This window comes from Ovis aries, chromosome 2, assembly GCF_016772045.2.
Source record: "Ovis aries strain OAR_USU_Benz2616 breed Rambouillet chromosome 2, ARS-UI_Ramb_v3.0, whole genome shotgun sequence".
Classification (NCBI taxonomy): domain Eukaryota; kingdom Metazoa; phylum Chordata; class Mammalia; order Artiodactyla; family Bovidae; genus Ovis; species Ovis aries.
Window position 1 is genome coordinate 139,318,799 of NC_056055.1, and position 21,147 is coordinate 139,339,945.

The 21,147-nt window shown below is 40.4% G+C and overlaps 1 protein-coding gene across 2 annotated transcripts in view; it reads right to left on the reverse strand.

Moving 5' to 3' along the window:
- The window catches only part of MYO3B (myosin IIIB), a 447,193-nt gene that overhangs the window by 308,002 nt on the left and 118,044 nt on the right, over window positions 1–21,147 (reverse strand). The gene's annotated exons all lie outside the window — the stretch shown is intronic.

Here is a 21,147-nt window from a genome sequence, read left to right on the forward strand (position 1 = left end):
GGGAATGCAAACTAGTACAGCCACTATGGAGAACAGTGTGGAGATTCCTTAAAAAACTGCAAATAGAACTGCCATGTGACCCAGCAATCCCACTGCTGGGCATACACACAAAGGAAACCAGAACTGAAAGAGACACGTGTACCCCAATGTTCATCGCAGCACTGTTTATAATAGCCAGGACATGGAAGCAACCTAGATGTCCATCAGCAGACAAATGGATAAGAAAGCTGTGGTACATATACACAATGGAGTATTACTGAGCCATTAAAAAGAGTACATTTGAATCAGTTCTAATGAGGTGAATGAAACTGGAGCCTATTATACAGAGTGAAGTAAGCCAGAAAGAAAAACACCAATATAGTATACTAATGCATATATGTGGAATTTAGAAAGATGGTAACGATGATAACCCTGTATGTGAGACAGCAAAAGAGACACAGATGTGTAGAACAGTCTTTTGGACTCTGTAGGAGAGGGTGAGGGTGGGATGATTCAGAAGAATGGCATTGAAACATGTATAATATCATATGTGAAACGAATCGCCAGTCTAGATTTGATGCATGAGACAGGGTGCTCAGGGCTGGTGCACTGGGATGACCCAGAGGGATGGTATTGGGAGGAAGGTGGGAGGGGGGGGTTCAGGATGGGGAATACGTGTACACTTATGGCAGATTCATGTTGATGTATGACAAAGCCAATACAATATTATAATTAGCCTCCAATTAAAATAAATAAATTTATATTTTTTAAGAAAGATTGTTTTTTTCTAGCAGTAAATGGAAATAGGGGCTTATGGGCAAGTCAAGTTCAGAAAATGAAGAAAGTTACAGTTCTGCACACCTCAACTATGACTATAAATCTTCAGTTCAGTTCAGTCACTCACTCATGTCCAACTCTTTGCGACCCCATGAATTGCAGCACTCCAGGCCTCCCTGGCCATCACCAACTCCCGGAGTTCACCCAAACTCACATCCATCGAGTTGGTGATGCCATCCAGCCATCTCATCCTCTGTCGTCCCCTTCTCCTCCTGCCCCTAATCCCTCCCACCATCAGAGTCTTTTCCAATGAGTCAACTCTTCACATGAGGTGGCCAAAGTACTGGAGTTTCAGCTTTAGCATCATTCCTTACAAAGAACACCCAGGACTGATTTCCTTCAGAATGGACTGGTTGGATCTCCTTGTAGTCCAAGGGACTCTCAAGAGTCTTCTCCAACACCACAGTTCAAAAGCATCAATTCTTTGGTGCTCAGCTTTCCTCACAGTCCAACTCTCACATCCATACATGATCACTGGAAAAACCATAGCCTTGACTAGACGGACCTTTGTTGGCAAAGTAATGTCTCTGCTTTTTAATATGCTATCTAGGTTGGTCATAACTTCTTCCAAGGAGTAAGCGTCTTTTAATTTCATGGCTGCAATCACCATCTGCAGTGATTTTGGAGCCCCCAAAAATAAAGTCTGACACTGTTTCCACTGTTTACCCATCTATTTCCCATGAAGTGATGGAACCAGATGCCATGATCTTCGTTTTCTGAATGTTAAGCTTTAAGGCAACTTTTTCACTCTCCTCTTTCACTTTCATCATGAGAGCTTAAACCCATTATATACCTTTGCTTTTACTTGGGTTCTATTTGCTTCCTAAAGCCATAGTTTCCTCAGCTTCGATTGGCAAAGGAAGAGGGAGCAGCATGAATGATCAGAAATAAAAAATGTATCTGATAATGTGATAGTGAGCTGCCTCTCAATACCCTTCCTTTTCTCACCTCTTCTAATACAATTTTTATTCTGATACAATGCTGCCATATCTTTTTTTCCTGAGTTTCATGCAGCTAGATATGGCCATGTGACTGAGTTCTGGCCAAATTATATACTACTAAAATTGTTCTATGCTATTTCTAGAAAGTCTTCTTAAAAAAGGAGAGACATGCTATCTTTTTTCTTCCCCCTTTCTGCTTCTTGGAACATGGATGTTATGACTGCACCATGAGCAGCCATTTTGTATGTGAAATGAAAATATGAGCTATGAGCTAAGTATGGGAAGGATTCCCTGGTGGCTCAGATGGTAAAGAGTCTGCCTGCAATGCAGGACACCCAAGTTCAATCCCTGGGTTAGGAAGATCCCCTGGAGAAGGAAATGGCAACCCACTCCAGTATTCTTGCCTGGAAAGTCCCATGGATGGAGGAGACTGGAGGGCTATAGTCCATGGGCTCACAAAGAGTCAGACATGACTGAGCGACTTTATTCTCATGGCAAAGAAGATAGACAGGACGTTAGATTCATGATGACAATTTAAAGCTGCCATACCAGCTCTAGATTGCTTCTGCCTAGTCTTCCTTAACAGGACAGAGAAATAAACTTCCATGTTCTTTAAGCCACTGTTTTATGTAATTAATTCTAACTGAGCTGATCATATTTCAGAGGATTACTCCATTATATGATTATAACATAATTTTATAAGTATATCACAAGCACAAAGATATGTGGAAGCATAATAAAGTGGTAACTTATCCAATCTGGGGAGTTCCAGAAGACTAGAAAAGGAAAATGAACTTCAGCTAACCCTTGAAAATTGGTTGGAGTTTTTTAAGATAGAGGACAGGAAAGCTATCTCAGTTTTAGGAAACAAGATGTACCAAGTTACAAAAGTGTCAAAAGTCTGGTAGGTTCAAAGAACATGAGTAATCTTTTGAGGCTAGACTATATGATTCTTTCAGATCTGGGGAGAGAGTAGGCGGGAAGGATAAGGTGGCAAAGGAAGAATGATGAAAGAAACTATATGATTTCCCTGTTCTGCATAAGAATTTAATTATTCTTCAGATCTTCTGATTCAGAAACCCAAAGGAAAATTACCTGTGTACCCAGCTAGAAAGAGTAGCCGTTGAAAAGTTGCCCTTCAGCTATTTTGTAGACTGCCATTCATTTAACAATATTTGCCTTCAACTTTCCCTGGGCTTCTTTACATAATAAAAATACCATCACATAACTTCTGCTTTAATACCAGCTTGGCTGAACTGTTCTTACTGACTCTAGCTATTCGAAATTATACATCCACATGTCCTTCCAGTTCACCTCAGGGTAGCAACTCTTAGTGAGCAGTTTACTCTAGATATCTCTACAGCCCTTTCCACAGCTCAGACTTCCCTAATTCTGCTCAGGTTTCCTGCTTATTCTGCTCTCAGGGAGGTCAGTTCCACAGAGAAGAGCTGCTCAAGCAATTTACTGTCTAACAGACTTCATCCACCTCCAAAGCCATTAACTGTGACCAATAAGTCACTTGTAGGCACACTTGATTAAACCCTAGCAGGCTTGACCTTGGCCAGTTGAGCGTGGAGGGACAAACCTCTGTCACAATTAGAGAGTGACCTCGCAAGAGACAACTGGATAAATGGATGGAAGTGTCCATGCTGGTGTGAAGAACACTGTCCCGTCCTGTTTCCTGTCTGTCCCTCAGCAAGAACTATGAGCAGGGGTTACTGTTTACGTGTTGGCCTGAACCTCTGCAGTAGGACACAGAGGAAAACAGCGGATCACCATTCATCCAGGCTACCACCAACCCCTCATAGCTCAGTTGGTAAAGAATCTGTCTGCAATACAGGAGACCGGGTTCGATTCCTGGGTCAGAAAGATGCCCTGGAGAAGGAAATAGCAACCCATTCCAGTATTCTTGCCTGGAGAATCCCATGGTCAGAAAAGCCTGGCAGGCTAACGGTCCATGAGGTCACAAGTGTTGGACACGACTTAGCAACTAAACCACCACCACCACCACCACCACCACCACCCTATGATGGCCTCACATGAACCTCACACAAGGAAACACTTTCTCTGAGCTTGACATCATAGGAACTTAGTTTTAGAAAAGCTCATTTGACCTTGTAGATGCCCCACCTTTCCTGGAGTTCATCCATCATACTTAGGTTCAGTAAATTGAGGTTTTGTGAAAGATTACTCTCTGAGCATAATGAAAACTAAAAGGAATTTGAAGGCTTTACAGTACTTTGTTTGCACTGGCAATATAAATTCTCTTTCTCCTGATATGCAGGAAGAGCACCAAATAATAATAGTTGTGCCTTTTTGGCTCCTCTAAACACTACAGATGAAAGCTGCAACCCTGCCCAAAAGGGTCTCTCAACACAAGGAGGAATGCTTCATGTTCCTTGTGATAAGAGTGTCAGAGCATAGCTGAGATCAGCAGGCATCACTCAGATATGTGTATGGATGCTGAGAGCCTGCAGGATGTTTGAATGCTGAGTGGTTGAAAGGCCCATGAATCTGAATAACAAGTTCTCATTTGGATAATATTTATAAACATACCAGGCAATGTAGAAAAGAGATTAGTCAGTAAAGGAAAATTACTATATTTGATTTGAGGTTTCCCTGCCTGGATTTTATTCCTGTGATTTGGACTCCAAATACAATTTCTACAAAATGATCCCTGCTTACAGACAGCATTAGAGCTATATGAGGCTAGCAGCAAGGGGTGATGCCCATTTTTTACATCATAATCCTAGATCTAGCAAATACGATGGAGATAGAGTTAACCTTCTTTCGCGAAAGCCTCTGTGGAACAAAATGATTTGCGGAACAGTCAGATTGAATTCATTTTAGTTCCTGAAATAGAGAAGCAGCTGATTGGATGAAGGGGAGCACACAGTCTCAGGATAACCAATCCAAATTTCATCCAGTGACCTGTGCCGAAGCATGACTCAAAATGATAAGCTGGGTCAATTTGATTCTCTTTAGAAGGTTTCCTCCCCAGCCCCCCCTTTTTTTTTTCACCTTGAACAGAAACAGAACAAAATACAAACAAACAACAGGCAGTTTAGTAATGGGATCTGAAGCGGAAAGATCCATGATGACTGGAGAGCACATTATACAAACTGGTTTTGGGAAGCAGATACGAGGAATAGGCAGGAAACTAGGGAATGAGGGAAGCAGCCCGGGTAAGGAGAAAAGAAGAAATAAGCTACAAACATCCCAGACCCCATGATGGGAGACCACGTAGGTTTTCCTTTGTTCCCTTTTGTGAGTCCTGCTCCCTCTGGTGCAACTACAATATATTGGTCCCAGCATTCTGTCCTCAGCTCTCTTCTCCTCCTATTCTAAGCATTCACTGAGGACTCACTATACATTAGCAGCTTTCTCATCTATATCTCCTGCCTCAGTTTTTCCTCTGCCTTTTCACGGGTGCATCCAACTATTTACTGGATGTTCCATTTTGATTTCATAGGGTCACCTTAGAGTCAGCATGTTCAAAATTAACCTCATCATCTTCTCCTAAATCTGCATTCTACCTGGTAGTTGAAGTCAGAAACTTGAGTTCAATGCTCTCCACTGACCCCACATCCAATCTAAAAAAAACAGAATAAGGGCTCCCCTTATTAAAGAAGTCCGCATTCTAGTGCCTGGTGCCTATGAACATGTTACCTTCTATGGCAAAAGGGACTTTGCTGATGATTACAGGTAAGGACCTGGAGATGGAAGATTACCTTGGATTATCTGGATGAACTTAATTTAATCGCAGCTCCTTTAAAGCATAAAAGAGAGGCAGAAAGAAAGAAGAGGTAGGAAAGAATCGAAATGTGAAAGGTACTCTACTTGCCACTGTTGGCTTTGAAGATGAGCAAAGAGAGCCACAAGCCAAGGACTGCAGGTGGCCTCTGGAAGATGGGAATGGGACTCAGCAAATAAATGGGGATCTCAATTCGGCAAATACAAGAAACTGAATTCTGCTCATGATCTGAACAAACAAGGAAATCAATTCTCCCCTAGGGCCTCCAGAAAGGGATGCAGCCCTCCTGACACCGTGATTTTAGCGCAGTGAGATCCATGTCAGATTTCTAACAAATTTGTTATGACAGTAAAAGAAAACTAATATATCAAGCACCAACATCTATCAATCCTGCTTCCGAAATTCCTTTCTCATCACCCCATTCCCTCTTTCATGGCCTAGTTCCGTCACTTATCTCCATCAGCCTACGCCATAGTCTCCTTATTTTCCTCTCCCTCTTGTATTCATCTCCCTCTAATCCATCTTGTACTTGGAAGCTAGAACTTCTTTATAACATACAAATATAACCTTGTTATTTTTCTCTTCAAAATTCTATAGTAGGCCTACATTGCCAGCATGATAAAATGTCAGCTCTTTGGCGTGATATACAGATGGCCATACCTGCCTATCTACTCAATCCCATCTCAAACCACCTACCTTTCTCACCCAGCGCTATGGTACTATACTGTGCATAACTTGAACTCCTAAAGTAAGTCCTGTTCTTTCACGCCTTGGGGCCTTTGTACATGCTATATCTTCAGTTTAGAATGCTCTCCCCAATTGGTTGACCTAGTAGGCTCCTACTCAAGCTTCATGTGTATCTTTAGTACCTAGCACAGCTGCTGCTGCTGCTAAGTCGCTTCAGTCGTGTCCGACTCTGTGCAACCCCATAGATGGCAGCCCACCAGGCTCCCCCATCCCTGGGATTCTCCAGGCAACAACACTGGAGTGGGTTGCCATTTCCTTCTCCAATGCATGAAAGTGAAAAGTCAAAGTGAAGTCGCTCAGTCGTGCCCAGCTCTAGCGACCCCACGGACTACAGCCCACCAGGCTCCTCCGTCCATGGGATTTTCCAGGCAAAAGTACTGGAGTGGGGTGCCACTGCCTTCTCTGACCTAGCTCAGCAGCGCTCAGTAAATTTTAAATAAATGAATGACTACATGAAGATCATGGCATCTGGTCCCATCACTTCATGGGAAATAGATGGGGAAACAGTGGAAACAGTGTCAGACTTTATTTGGGGGGGCTCCAAAATCACTGCAGATGGTGACTGCAGCCATGAAATTAAAAGACACTTACTCCTTGGAAGAAAAGTTATGACCAACCTAGATAGCATATTCAAAAGCAGAGACATTATTTTGCCAACAAAGGTCTATCTAGTCAAGGCTATGGTTTTTCCTGTGGTCATGTATGGATGTGAGAGTTGGACTGCGAAGAAAGCTGAGCGTCAAAGAATTGGTGCTTTTGAACTGTGGTGTTGGAGAAGACTCTTGAGAGTCCCTTGGACTGCAAGGAAATCCAACCAGTCCATTCTGAAGGAGATCAGCCCTGGGATTTCTTTGGAGGGAATGATGCTGAAGCTGAAATTCCAATACTTCGGCCACCTCATGCAAAGAGTTGACTCATTGGAAAAGACTCTGATGCTGGGAGGGATTGGGGGCAGAAGGAGAAGGGGACGACAGAGGATGAGATGGCTGGATGGCATCACGGACTCGATGGACGTGAATCTGAGTGAACTCCAGGAGTTGGTGATGGCCAGGGAGGCCTGGCGTGCTGCGATTCATAGGGTCACAAAGAGTCGGACATGACTGAGCCACTGAACTGAACTGAACTGAACTGACATGAATGAATGCACATAAATATAGATATATTGTAAGTAACCCAAGAAATGATGCCAGGACAAAATATGACCTTGATCCCCAAAGTAGCAAAAACAAAACAAAAAATATCAAAGTAGCAGAAAAAGAAAAAAAACTAGACAAATATGGAATAGTTCCTTTGGATGTGAGCAAATTCACAGTAAGCAGAGTTTGAGGGACAAAGGAGTCCCCTTAGGTAGTAACTTGAGTAGGATTTGACAGTATAAACCTCATTTTCATCATTTGGGCTACCTTTGTAGTACCCAGGATCCTGAACATATTTGACTAAAGCTAGCAAACAAATCATCTGACATCAGATAATGTCTATAATGCAGTTTAAATCATGTTTTATTCCAGTTTGACATGTGGGAAAAAGCAGCTTAAAAGAAGGAATTTTCTTTAAAATGTCCAACTAAAAAGTGGAAGGCTGCTGCTGCTGCTGCTGCTACTGCTGCTGCTGCTGCTGCTGCTGCTGCTAAGTCGCTTCAGTCATGTCTGACTCTGTGTGACCCCATAGACAGCAGCCCACCAGGCTCCCCTGTCCTTGGAATCCTCCAGGCAAGAACACTGGAGTGGGTTGCCATTTCCTTCTCCAAAAGTGGAAGGATCAGGTTTCAAATAGGTGTTTCTGTCTTCAATGTCCATACACCTCACTGTTCCCTGTATTTCATCTCATAAAGAGTCCATTACCATGAGGTTGCAAAGAGTCGGACACGACTGAGCGACTGAACTGAACTGAAGAGAACATATACGCAAAAAATCACAAAAAAACAATTAGCAATACCTCTAGAAAGTGTAAAGTGAAGTCGTCAAACATTAAAGCACATTCATCAGGAACATACTGAGTAAAGGATTTATCAATAAGACTAAGTTAATTAAGCAAGACTACCTGGAAGTTGTCAATTTTGAGGCAGATCCTATATAGGATATATCAACCAGATGGTAAGAGGGGAAAGGTATAAGGGAAGGAAAGAGAATAAGGGGAGGAAGGTACAAAGATTGAAGTATAATAGTTAATAATCATTAATATATGGTTAGATAAACACAGGAGTGTGCTAAAAATCTATTCTATTTCCTTATTCATAAAAGCAATAAAGCAAGAAGTTTGAGAATAATGAACTATTCTGAGAGTATCAACCACAGGGACAGAGCTGCCACTACTAGACAGAGCTGTCTACTGCTAGGTTCACTAATCAGGGGGAAGGGTTAGGTCTGTGCCCATGTCTCCCCTCAGGATCACCACCTAGCTCCAACCAAAGTGGTTGCTTTCAGTCCTAAGTCATATCTTCCCTGTTCAGAATTATTTTAAAGTTTTTATATTTAATTGTAATGCATTATTCCATCTCAATATTTAAAACCTCCCCAGGGATAGAGAAAGCAAAGAGTATAGTACTGTTCACTACCACCCCTAATCCCAGCCTCCTCCTTATGTCAGTATGGCTTGTATTCTCTCAGTTTTTTATTCACTTGTAAATATTTGCCATAATATATAATATATATAGTTTTGCTGTACTATAAATTATAATATAATAAAAATAAATTTATATTAGTATTTACAATATATTTATAGTTGAGGACTGCAGAAATGGAATCATATGCTACACGTTAAGTGTCCTGGTCCCAATATTTCCCATTCAGTAACACGACTTAAAGATAATCCCAGACCAACTTCATACTCAAATAGTATTTCCCAGCATGTGCATACAATAGCTTAGCCATTTATTCACTGATGGATATTCAGGCTGTTTTTATTTTTTCCACTGATAGAAGAAGGCTGAAATGGTTTACACATGCCATTATGTGATTTCTAACTTTTAAGAAGTGTCTCAGGTGGTGGACACCTCTTGTCAGCGAACATTTAGGATCCTGCCATATATTTCAAATGCAGAGAGAACAGGTGCTGACTGCCTCATTTTCTCAAAGTGATCCATGAGCAATTGTAGAGCAGAGGAGAAAGTGACAACCCAAAGGCCTACAGGGTTGTGAAGAGTTGTGAAGAGTTGTGAAGTTTGTGAAGCACCCCTGGGTTACTGCCTCCTAGAATATGCTGTCAATGGGAACTTTGAGTTATTCAACCCCATCAATGTCAGACCAAGAATGCTACTCTTGAGGTCCCCTCTGCCACTTGCAGGCATCTGCGCCCTGGTTTGGACAGTGGATATCTCGGGGTAATTATCTTGACACACAGGACATAGACCAAGATTTACCAGAAATATACATGCAATGCTGCTAAAGAGGAATCATTTGAAAAAATTAATCGCTATAGCTATATCTTTAAAACCAGAAAAGAGATGCATGAAAATGACATAGAAATCAGAAATACACTGCTGTGTGCTATACCCTCAGTAAATGTGAAAGACCGGTTCAGGCTGGAATGGACTCCACTCATGCAGAATGCTAACTCCACAGTGAAGGCAGCTCCATCAGGGTCAGGGAGCTGACCTGAAGCAGGGAGAAGGAGGAGGGAAGAGGTTTTCAAGGACAACACTAGATGGATGGGAAGGTATCTGGAAAGAAGTAAAAGTACAAAAGGAAAAATACTATTACTCCACCCTTCACATTCTCAACTGGGGCCCCTGTAGCAAAGGACAGACAACAAGAGAAAAACAGATAAATTTGTTTTAATATAAGTTTTACATGCACAGGAGCCTTCCTAAGGAAATGAAGATCCAAAGAAACAGCTCTATCTGAGCATGTGGAAGAGTAGAATCTTGGAAAGACATGATGGGACAGAGTATGAGTAAGTGTGGTGAACTGGGGAAACTTTGCAAGGCCTGTTCACTCAGGTCCTCTTTGTGTCCACTGTCTTTGTCTTTTGCAGTAAGGATGCTTCTTTCTTTGGGGTATAGGAAGGGCATCTCTCACAAGAGGATTTTATAAACTGCTTCTAAGGATGGTCAGAAAGTCCTTCCTGCACATGCCAATTCTCAAATTCCTTCAACTTGAAATATTCAATATGCCAAGGTCCCATATTCAAGGGTAGCATGTCTTGAATTGTGTCACAAAAACTAAATGAGTCTAAGTCACGTCTCAGCCTTGTATCACCATTGTCTAAGAAAGTACAGATTTTATGATTAACACCTATGATAATTTTTTCTACACTAATTGACAAAGTTACTAAAAGTAACGAGGAGAAAAGCAAAAATTTGTAATTAAACCTCAAGCTTGTTTATTCCTTTTTTTTCTGCTTCTTAATAACCTAATTTGATTTTGTCCCTTAAATAACACTGCTGGCAATGTTAAGCTAAAATATTTAAAATGTAAAGTTACCATATCAAATCACATGGCCCATCATAAACCCATTTTCAACCATTTACCATCAGTAAGTGACAAGATGGTCATTTCCTCTGGCTTTACAGCTCAACAAGAATCTGTTTCAAAGATCATCTCAGAATCCCAAAATTGTAGTATGTTTCTCATGTCAAGCCTAAGCCTGAGACGGAAAGTTTCATCGAGCTTTATTAATCTTTGGCCACTATTCTACATTTCAAATGTTCACAGAATGTATTTTCTCATTCTCTCTAAAGCACACTAGGGTACCTTTCCCTCATTTGTACTTTCACTATGTAAACACACAGAATACATAGGCAACTCAGTCATGCATGCAGAGTGCCAGAGAAAGTCAAGGACGATAGAAAGTGCGATGTCAAGTGGTGTGTGGCTCACTGTCTGAGCCAATACGGTCCCTTGCTGACATCCTTTCTTCAATTTGCTCCTTCAACAAGAACTCAGCAACTCCATCATATTCAACTGGTAAAGTCCAATGTGTACCTCTGTGATCCTTTATGCAGAGAGTGAGCCACAAGTCTTTTTTTTTTTTTCTTTAAAGCACAGTTTTAAGTGCATGATATATTAATTCATGATTTTAAAGAGATGTGTTTCAAACAGATGAAACTGTTTTCTAAATGTTTTCCTTATCCTCAAATTCTGGACTGTGTATATGGGTTCTGTGGGATTGTACTCATTGAAGGGGATCACTAATGGTGTGTCAAAGCATTTTGGAGATACAGAATCACTCTCCAATTAGGTTAGTATTTGAAGAAATAACAATGTCTGGTCAGATGAAAGTCATAGTGATGAGCTAGTAGGTCAGGGGACAGGCAAAGCTAAACAACATGTGCTAGACATGCTATGCTTTCTTGGTGCATCCACTTTTCTGGCAATAAGTTATTTAAACTTGTTTTATGCAAAGAAAAAATCATTGGTGCAGACAATGAAAAGTAGGACTTCTTCCTGCCTGCATTCTGAACTAATTGAGGAACAAGAAAAAGTCAGCAGATTGAGTCCAAAATGATACCTTTAGCACTGATAAAGCTGATCTCAGAGAATGTGGCTTTTACCTGCAGAAAATAGTTTCTAAGACTGAAAGAAAGAGTTAGACAGGCTTAACCAGCTGGTCTTGGGCTCAGGGCTGGGCCACCACAGGCCTCTCACTCAGAGGCAGAGCTTTGGCTGAGTGCAGGCTGGAGAACAATCCTCTAGTGCAGGCTGACTTGCAAAAGGAAGAGAAGGGACAGAGCTGGGGTCTGTATGTCCAGTGCCTCCGCAAACTCATCTGCATACAGCACTTCTGACCCTCTAGGCTCTATCAATTTGGGTCTAATCAGAAGACAGGAAAAACACTAGTAATTTGAATGGAGAAAATTTAATATAAAGAATTAATATGTGAATCAAGTATTTCCAGATATTCAAGCTGGATTTAGAAAAAGCAGAGGAACCAGAGATCAAATTGCCAACATCCACTGGATCATAGAAAAAGCAAGAGAATTCTATTAAAAATACCTACTTCTGCCTCATTAAAGCCTTTGACTGTGTGGACCAAGTCTTTTCCACGACAAACTGTGGAAAATTCTTAAAGAATGGGAACACCAGACCACCTCACCTGCCTCCTGAGAAATCTGTGTGGAGATCAAGAAGTAACAGTTAGAACCAGACATGTAATAACAGACTGGTTTCAAATTAGGAAAGGAGTTACGTCAAGGCTGTATATTGTCATCCTGCTCATTTTTCATGCAGAGTACATCATGAGAAATGTTGGGCTGGATGAAACACAAGCTGGAATCAAGATTGCCAGGAGAAATATCAATAACCTCAGATATGCAGATGACACCACCCTTATGGCAGAAAGTGAAGAAGAACTAAAGAGCCTCTTGATAAAAGTGAAAAGAGAGTAAAAAAGTTGGCTTGAAACTCAACATTCAGAAAACTAAGATCATGGCATCTGGTCCCATCACTTCATCGCAAATAAATGTGGAAACAGTGGGAGACTTTATTTTGGGGGGCTCCAAAATGACTGCAGATGGTGACTGCAGCCATGAAATTAAAAGACGCTTATTCTTTAGGAGAAAAGCTATGACCAAGCTAGACAGCATATTAAAAAGCAGAGGCATTACTTTGCCAGCAAAGGTCCATGTAGTCAAAGCTATGGTTTTTCTAGTAGTCATGCAGGATGTGAGAGCTGGACCATAAAAAAACCTGAAAGCGGAAGAATTGATGCTTTTAAACTGTGGTGTTAGAGAAGACTCTTGGAGTCCATTGGCCTGCAAGGAGATCAAACCAATCAATCCGAAAGGAGATCAGTCCCAAATATTCATTGGAAAGACGGATGCTGAAGCTGAAACTCCAATCCTTTGGCCACCTGATGCGAAGAACTGACTTACTTGAAAAGACCCTGATGCTGGGAAAGATGGAAGGCTGGAAAAGAAGGGGACGACACAGGATGAGATCACTGGTTGGCATCACCAACTCAATGGACATGAGTTTGATCAAGCTCCAGGTGTTGGTGATAGACAGGGAAGCCTGGAATGCTGCAGTCCATGGGATTGCAAAGAGTTGGACACGACTAAGTTACTAAACTGTACTGAATAGTGGATTAGATACTAAGGAGTGAAGAGAACTCTAGCAGAGCAGATATGGGAGCAGCTACTATGTCTAGATGAAACAGAACCTCCAAAGAAGAAACTAATTTGTAAGAGCCCTTGCCTCTAAGGCTGAGACTCTGATCTCATTGGAAAAGATGTGATTGCGGTCCATGGTGGGTGAAGTTCTCAGAGACGAGACAAGACAGGGCTGGCAAACAGGAACCACCTGCCTGGTTCCTGAGACTCCCCAGGAAGCTGCCTAGTGAGTTCTGGTAAAACGTATTGGAGGGTGAACACCACTGGGTGTCCCAAAGACCACTGAGAGTCAAAGGCCACAGAAGCAAGAAGGAAAAGCTACCCTGAAACTAACAATAGAGCCCTTTCCTCTGGCAGCAGCCTTCTGGTGCCCTCTACTGACAAAGCTTAACTTCTACCATACGGCAAAGGGGAAATATTTGAGTCCACTCCAGTATCACAAAGCAGGGGAAAGAAGGGTAAATTTGGATCTGAAAGGCACTAAATTAATAACTGGCACAGGAAAGAAGTGAATGAGAGAAACAGAGAGAGGCTAGCAGTTTTACAGTGTTTTTTTTCTTTAAGATGAAACACCAGATTTTAAGAAATTTCTATTTCACGATGGCGAGAGAAGGATTAGGAATTTGGGGTTAGCAGATGCAAATTGGTAAATATAGAATGGATAAACAACAAAGTCCTACTGTATAGCACAGGAAACTATTCAAAATTCTTTTATAAACCATAATGGAAAAGAATATGAAAAAATATATCTATCTACATATCTATATACCTGAGTCACTTTGCCTTATAGCAGAAATTAACACAACATTGTAAATCAACTATACTTCAATAAAATACTTTTTTACAAAGAAATTTCTGTTTCAGGCTTGGAGTAGGTAACTTCCAACCATGAACAACTGAATGAGTCCAGCCTTCTCTGCCTTAAGAGCACTTGCTGAATATATTTAAGGGGTAATGAAGAGATAATGGAAAACTTCATCCTCCACTTAAAAATTTTGTTTTGTCATGGTGCATCAGATTTCCTCATTAAGACGCATTGCTTTCTATCCCAGAAGTTCCTTATTGAAATTGGAATATTCTGGGGAGCATCCTATTGTAAACCTTTATTGGCTAAAAACTTTTCTTGGGATAAAAGGCAGACAAGAATAAAAACTTAGAGAAAAAGGGACTCAGCAATGATCAGTGCGGGGACAGGACCGCAGACACAGACTTAATCTCTTTTGTGATTTTTCCGTTTCTATGATATCAACTTCGTGTGAGCTGACAAGAGTCAGGTGGCATGGCACGGCACCCCTGCTACTCCTCCCTGTCTCTCTGCCCCTAAAGTGCCTCCCAGCACAGCAGAGAAAAGGCATGAGTGAAAGCCAGTATGGTTCACAATGCCCAGGATCATGGTCACAGAGAGGAACTCCTTTTCCTTCTGGGACTTCTTTCCAACTCAACAGTCAGCAGCACTCTGTGTGGAATGGGCAGAGGGGAGCTGATGATTGTTCTTTCCTCAGCCCCTTCCCATTCTCTCAAGCCCATTCAGGAGCCCAGGACTTTGCCTTAAGCTGGATCACTTTTTCTGCATTATTTCTGGGGAATCCTTAATTTCTTGAGAGCTTATTATGCATTATAAGCACTATGCTAAGAATTCACTAATTTAATCCTCACATAAACTCTCTGAAGCAGGTTATACAATGCTCTGTTTTAGACAGGAAAAAACCAAGGGTGAGAGCAGTTTAGAAGCTGGTAATGGTGTGGCCAGGCTTCCTGTGCAGGCAGCCTGATCCTGAAGAACACAATTATAACCACTGCTTCCCCATTTGGGAATTCCTTTTGGTTAATCAGGCACCACAGTATCTTTAGATTCTGCCAGAAAGCAAATTATGTCCTATTAATACAGGAATATGGGTCTGATTTAATAAGTTGTCTTTCTGACATCCCATCAACTTAAACACAGTACTCTTCAGATAACCAAGATATTAGTAAGCAAACCCAAAGAACATTTTGTTTAGGATACAAAATAATCAGTAATAGGGAGCATGAGCAAAGAATGTTTTCATCTGTTGAGTTTTATGTATCCTCTGTCATTCAGCTCCCTCCAAAGTCACAGCTGGTAAAACCAAATGGGTCATTTTACCACAATCAGACTAACGTCACAGTTCAAGAAGCACCATTTGTCCTCCAAGGCAAAGCCATGCACCTAATTACAACACACTGTTAATAAATTTATAATAGACAAAAAGAAATCGACTGCTATGGATTTTTTGCCCTAGTAAAGCAAAACCATTTAATGGGCATTTTGTGCAGCTATTTCTTCTTTTATTGTTTCAATAAAGTTAGTAATATATTCCAGACAGGAAAAAGCAGGGCAGGCCTCAGATGAACAGATTGTATCATCTGATCCTACCACATTGTCTCTAATGGGGGAAATTAGCAGCTGAACATCAACACCTGTCACCATGAGCAGGCCCTGGCACACACACCAGGTAGGAAGGCTGTGCTGTTCCTTAAAGCAAGCAGAGCCTGGCCCACCAGGACCCAGCGCACATGCCAGTGACGACAGAAGCAGGCTCCGTTTAAAATCAACCGGATATATTAAATGCCAGGGGTGATGCAGCTGCAGTTCCTAAGGAAGACTGGGTGTTTACAACCATGAGCTCTAAAAAGGTTTTATGAAGATTGTGCTAACTGAAAGTGGAACTGCACAGACTTAAGCAGAGAGACTGGTCCCAGAAGCAACCACTGAACATTCATCCCCTTGCAAGGGCAAATGTACCACCAGAACAGCAACCCCCTCTCACACCTAGATGGCTTGAATCATGTCTCCACTGGCAGATTACAGCCAAGTGTTTTACCAACCTCAAGATCAATTGCAGTTATTGAAACTGAATGAATTACGTTGCAAGTCCAGGCAGTTTGTGAGCATGCCCAAGTGAACAAGCCCACATTTGTTTTTCTGACATCATAAGCATGTCTTCTCTTTATAAGGGCTTTGGCCATTTTTCTATCTGGTTGCCTAGCAACATTTTGAAAGGACAGAAATAAGGGAGAGTGATGCTGGAGCCATACCAGTGAGTGAATTTGTATTTATTTCACAGATTCCTTTTCAAAATTCCTGGGGTGGAGGTGGGTGGGGGAGAAGGGGCTGTGTTATGTTATCAACAGCGCTGCTACTCTTACAGCAGAAACATACAATGCCAGCAAGTATATTTATACAAGGATACTCAGCAAACAAAGGGTGAAAGGAGGTATCACTGGTTACTGCATGTTAATAAAGATGAAAAATAAATACATTAACATCAAATCAAAAGAAATATATTGAGTAAACATAATGCCCATTTCATTGTTCTCTCTCAGGAAGGTCTCAGACCATGCCTGAGGAAAATCTGTAGCCTCTACCATTTTATCCAAATTGTGAGTGGCTAATGAACAATACAGCATTCTTGTCTGCCTTGTATCCTTCCTTTTGCTAAATGATATTTCTCGATAGAAAGTACCAATTCCAATCAGATGCTCAATTTTATTTTAAAAGAATTGAATAAAGTAGGGTCCCATGATTCTTCTAATTTCCTCTGCATCTGTGGCTACTTTTATCTTTTTAAAAAAATTTTTAATGTGCTAAAACTTCCTTTTTTCATGATTAGTTAATAATTCATCTATTTTTTATCCAAAAAAGCTTATGATTTATTTATTAGTTTTATTGTTTCATATATTTTTGGTTCATTACTTATCACTTCTATTTTATTTAATCCCTTCTTCTTCTACCTGGATTTAAACTTTTTTTTTAATTTCTGCATTAGAAGTTTAATTCGTTTACTTTCATTCTTTCTTGATTATTAATATAAGTATTTGGGGCTATGAATTTGCCTCTAATCCCTGCTTTAACTATTTTCCTGTTAATTCTGATATGCAGTATTTTGATAATTATTACTTTCTACATACTCTTCAACTTTCATTTAGATTTTCTTTTAAACTTGAATTGTTAAAGATGATTTTGCTTTTTTCTTACCTAGGTGGCAGGAAATTAAGTTTTCTGTGTTTATTTCTAATTGTTTACATTATGGACAATTAATGTTGTCTGTACTGTTTATACTTTTGGAATCTGAGAATGTCTTTGTAGTCTTTGTAATAGGCACAACAGTAGTATTTATGTTGTTGTTCAGGCACTCAGTCATGTCTGACTCTTCGCAACCTATTGGCCTGCAACAAGCCAGACTTCTCTGTCCCTCACCATCTCCCAAAGTTTGCCCAAGTTCATGTCCATTGCATTGGTGATGCTGTCCAGCCATCTCATCCTCTGATGCCCTCTTCTCCTTCTGCCCTCAATCTTTCCCAGCATCAGGGACTTTTCCATTGAGTCAGCTGTTTGGATTAGATGACCAAAATACTGGAGTTTCAGCTTTGGCATCAGTCCTTCCAATGAGTATTCAGGGTTGATTTCCCTTTATATTGACTGGTTTGTTCTCTTTGTTGTCCAAGGGAATCTTAGGAGTCTTCTACAGCACCGTAAGTATTTATATTTATATAACATATGCAATATAATGTCATATACATGTATATTAATATATAAAACCTTGTCCCTCAAGAATAGAGAATGTTCCTCTTTTCAAGCACTCCTGAAACATTCACAAAAATTTATACTATTGCTTATTATTTTTTAATGTATTACAACTGCCATGGGATGAAAGAGGTTCAATAATAACTTCTGCAACTAATGTGTATCTCCTTGCACTTTCTGTAGTTTCTGCTTTATGAATGTGATGCTATAAGTAGATATATTTCTTATATTTTCATTTTAAAAATAGCACCTGTTTAAAAGTACCCTTTTTGAACTAATTAAATATTTTTGGTCCTGAATTCAATAGTATCTAATATCAAGAACATGGTGTTAGACCCTGCTGATCTAGCGGCCTGTGTGCCATATCCACTGAGCCTGCACTTTGGAGCCTGTGAGCCACACATACTGACCTGGAATGCCACAGCTACTGAAGGCCATGCACCCTATAGCCTGTGCTCTGCAACAAGAGAAGCCACAGCATGGAGAAGACTTGTACCTCAGCTAGAGAGTAGACCCTGCTCACTGCCACGAGAGAAAGACCACACACAGCATTGAAGACTCAGCACTGCCAAAAGAAAAATGGTGTTATACCTATTGCTTTACAAAACCATGTATCCTTTAAAGAAATTAGGAACAAAACTGAAAAATTATATTTAAAGAATTTTTCATGTTAACCCACATATTTACCATTTCCTGTGCTCTTTATTTATTCCTGTGGACTTCAGTTACAATCTGTTATCATTTCCTATGAAAGACATCCTTGGGGCTTCCCTGGTAGCTCAGTGGTAAGGAATCCACCTGTCAGTACAGGAGACAGTTTTGCTCCCTGGTCTGCGAAGATCCCACATGCTCTGGAGCAACTAAGCCCATGCACCACAACTACTGAGCCCATGCTCTAGAGCTCAGAAACTGCAACCACTAATTCCTTGCCCTGCAGCTACTAAAGCCCGCGCACCCGACAGCCCATCTGTGCTCAGCAACGAGAAGCCATTGAAATGAGAAGCCTATGTACTGCAACTGGGGAGAAGCCCCTGCTCACCACACTAGAGACAAGCCCACGCAGCAATAAAGACCCAGCACAGCCAATAAATAAACAGTAAATAAAGTTATATTAAAAAGACATCCTCTAGTATTTCTTACAAGGCAATCAGCTAACAACAAATTCTCCTGGTTTTTGTTTATCTGGGACTGCCTTTCTTTTAATTTTTGAAGGATAGTTTTGTTACATATAAAACTTTTGACAGTATTCCCCAGCACTTTGAATATGTCATCCCACTGCCTTCTGACTACCATTTTTCACATGATAAATCAGCCACTAATCACATTGCCACTCTTCTATACATTATCAGTTGTTTTTCCCCTGATGATTTCAAGATTTTCTCCTTGCCTTTCAACAAACTGACCATGATGTGGACAGATGTTTAACTTTGGATTTGTTGGGATTTTTGTTTGTGTAGACCAATGTTTTTCAACAAATTTGGGATGTTTTTACCCTTTACCTCTCCAGATACTTTTTCTGGACCTTTATCTCTCTTACTTCCTTTCTGCACTTTCTTTACATGCATGTTGAAACTTATGATGGTGTCTCACAAGTCTTTGTGTCTTTATTTATTTTCTTTTTTCAATTGTCATACTTTAAAATGCCATTAGAGCAGAATAGAAGCAGTCTAGCATAGAGGAAAAGAGCTTGACTGGCATCAAACTTTGTGAATTCAATTCTACATACCACAATTTACTGACTGTGTGACCTTAGGCAATTTACTTGGTTTCTCTTTACCTCAAATTCCTCATCTATAAATTGGAAATACAAATAGTACTTACCCTATAAGCATAGTTTGAGAATTAATTGAGATCATATGTATGAAGTGATTAGAACATAGTCCGTCATAAAGGAAGCACCCAGTTACTCTTTGCTATTATTATCTCTGCTGAAATAGGATTTTGGTTATCACCAACAGCTATAGTCAGGAATTAGTTTTGTAACTGAAGCCTGAAATCTGGTGTAAAAGGGATAAGCCCCTTGTACATGACCCTTTCAGAAATCCTTTCTAAGTTTCCCTCTGTTCCCTCAGTATATCTGGGTTTCTCTATTGTTTTTTCTAATTTACATTATAGTCACATTATATTATACATTAATGCTCAGCTCACTTGGTAAAAACTTTAACATATGACATAGATTTTCCTGGCCCCCTGCTCTCTGGAAGGCCTGGACCTTGATTCTCATGCCTACAGATACTAGTTGTCATTGGGCTCCAACCCACACTAACAACTCATAATCATATCACTCTATGTATTAAATAATAAGCACTGTTTCTGTAGTAAAGCACCCACTCCTCTATCTTTTCAGCCCACTATACTGGAACGCTTGTATATGACTCTTTCATATTTGAACTCAAGTTTGTTCAAACTCCTTGAGACAGTGGATTTGGTCTAGGGTCACCCATCTCATGGAGTACAGCCCAATAAACACACCAGCAGTCCAGGTTCCAGTTCTTCCTAGTCCTGGCCCTCTTCATCCTATTGGCTCATAGTCTTGAACATCTCATTTACCATGGGTCACCACTTCCCAGTCGTGTTTCTGCATTGACTCCAAAGTAGTTATGGCTGTAATTGGTCAAATCAGAGTGTCAGTGGAATGATCTAAGAAGAAGTATTCTGAGAATTTCTAGTTAACTACTAACGTGGCATTGAGACAAACCCAGGTGAACTAAACAGATCAAATTTTCTAGTCCATTTGGTCAGTTTAGGCTAAGTCTGGGCAAAGATGAAGACAAATTTTCCAGTGCTCTCTCTCCACTCTCCAAACCTGTATGCAACTCATATGTTTCCCAAAGAATGTGACTCTCAGAAGTTTTCCAATGACAACTAATGGCTCTTTGCACTTTACAAAGCACCTACACAAATATCTTTCATTCAGTCATCATAATAACCTTGTGATCTAGGTGAAGTCACATGATTATTCCCATTACACAGATAAGGAAACAAATTTGGAGTGCATAAAATTACTGAACTATTTTGGGTGCAGAACTGAGATTACAAACTAATTTCTCTTGCTTTAAACTCTGAGCTTTTCAGAGTGTGTTTCATGAATCAGTAGTCCTGTAGGAATTGCTGTGATTAATAAGTTTAGGAAACGGTGAAGATTTTGTCACAATAAAAATCTCCAGGAAACCCTAAAGTAAATAAATCTTATTAAGTTTATTTTCCACAGTATTTCTCACACTTATCTGACCACAGAACCCCCCTTTTTTATCTAATAACTATTTACATGCCATAGAATTTTAGGAAACATTGC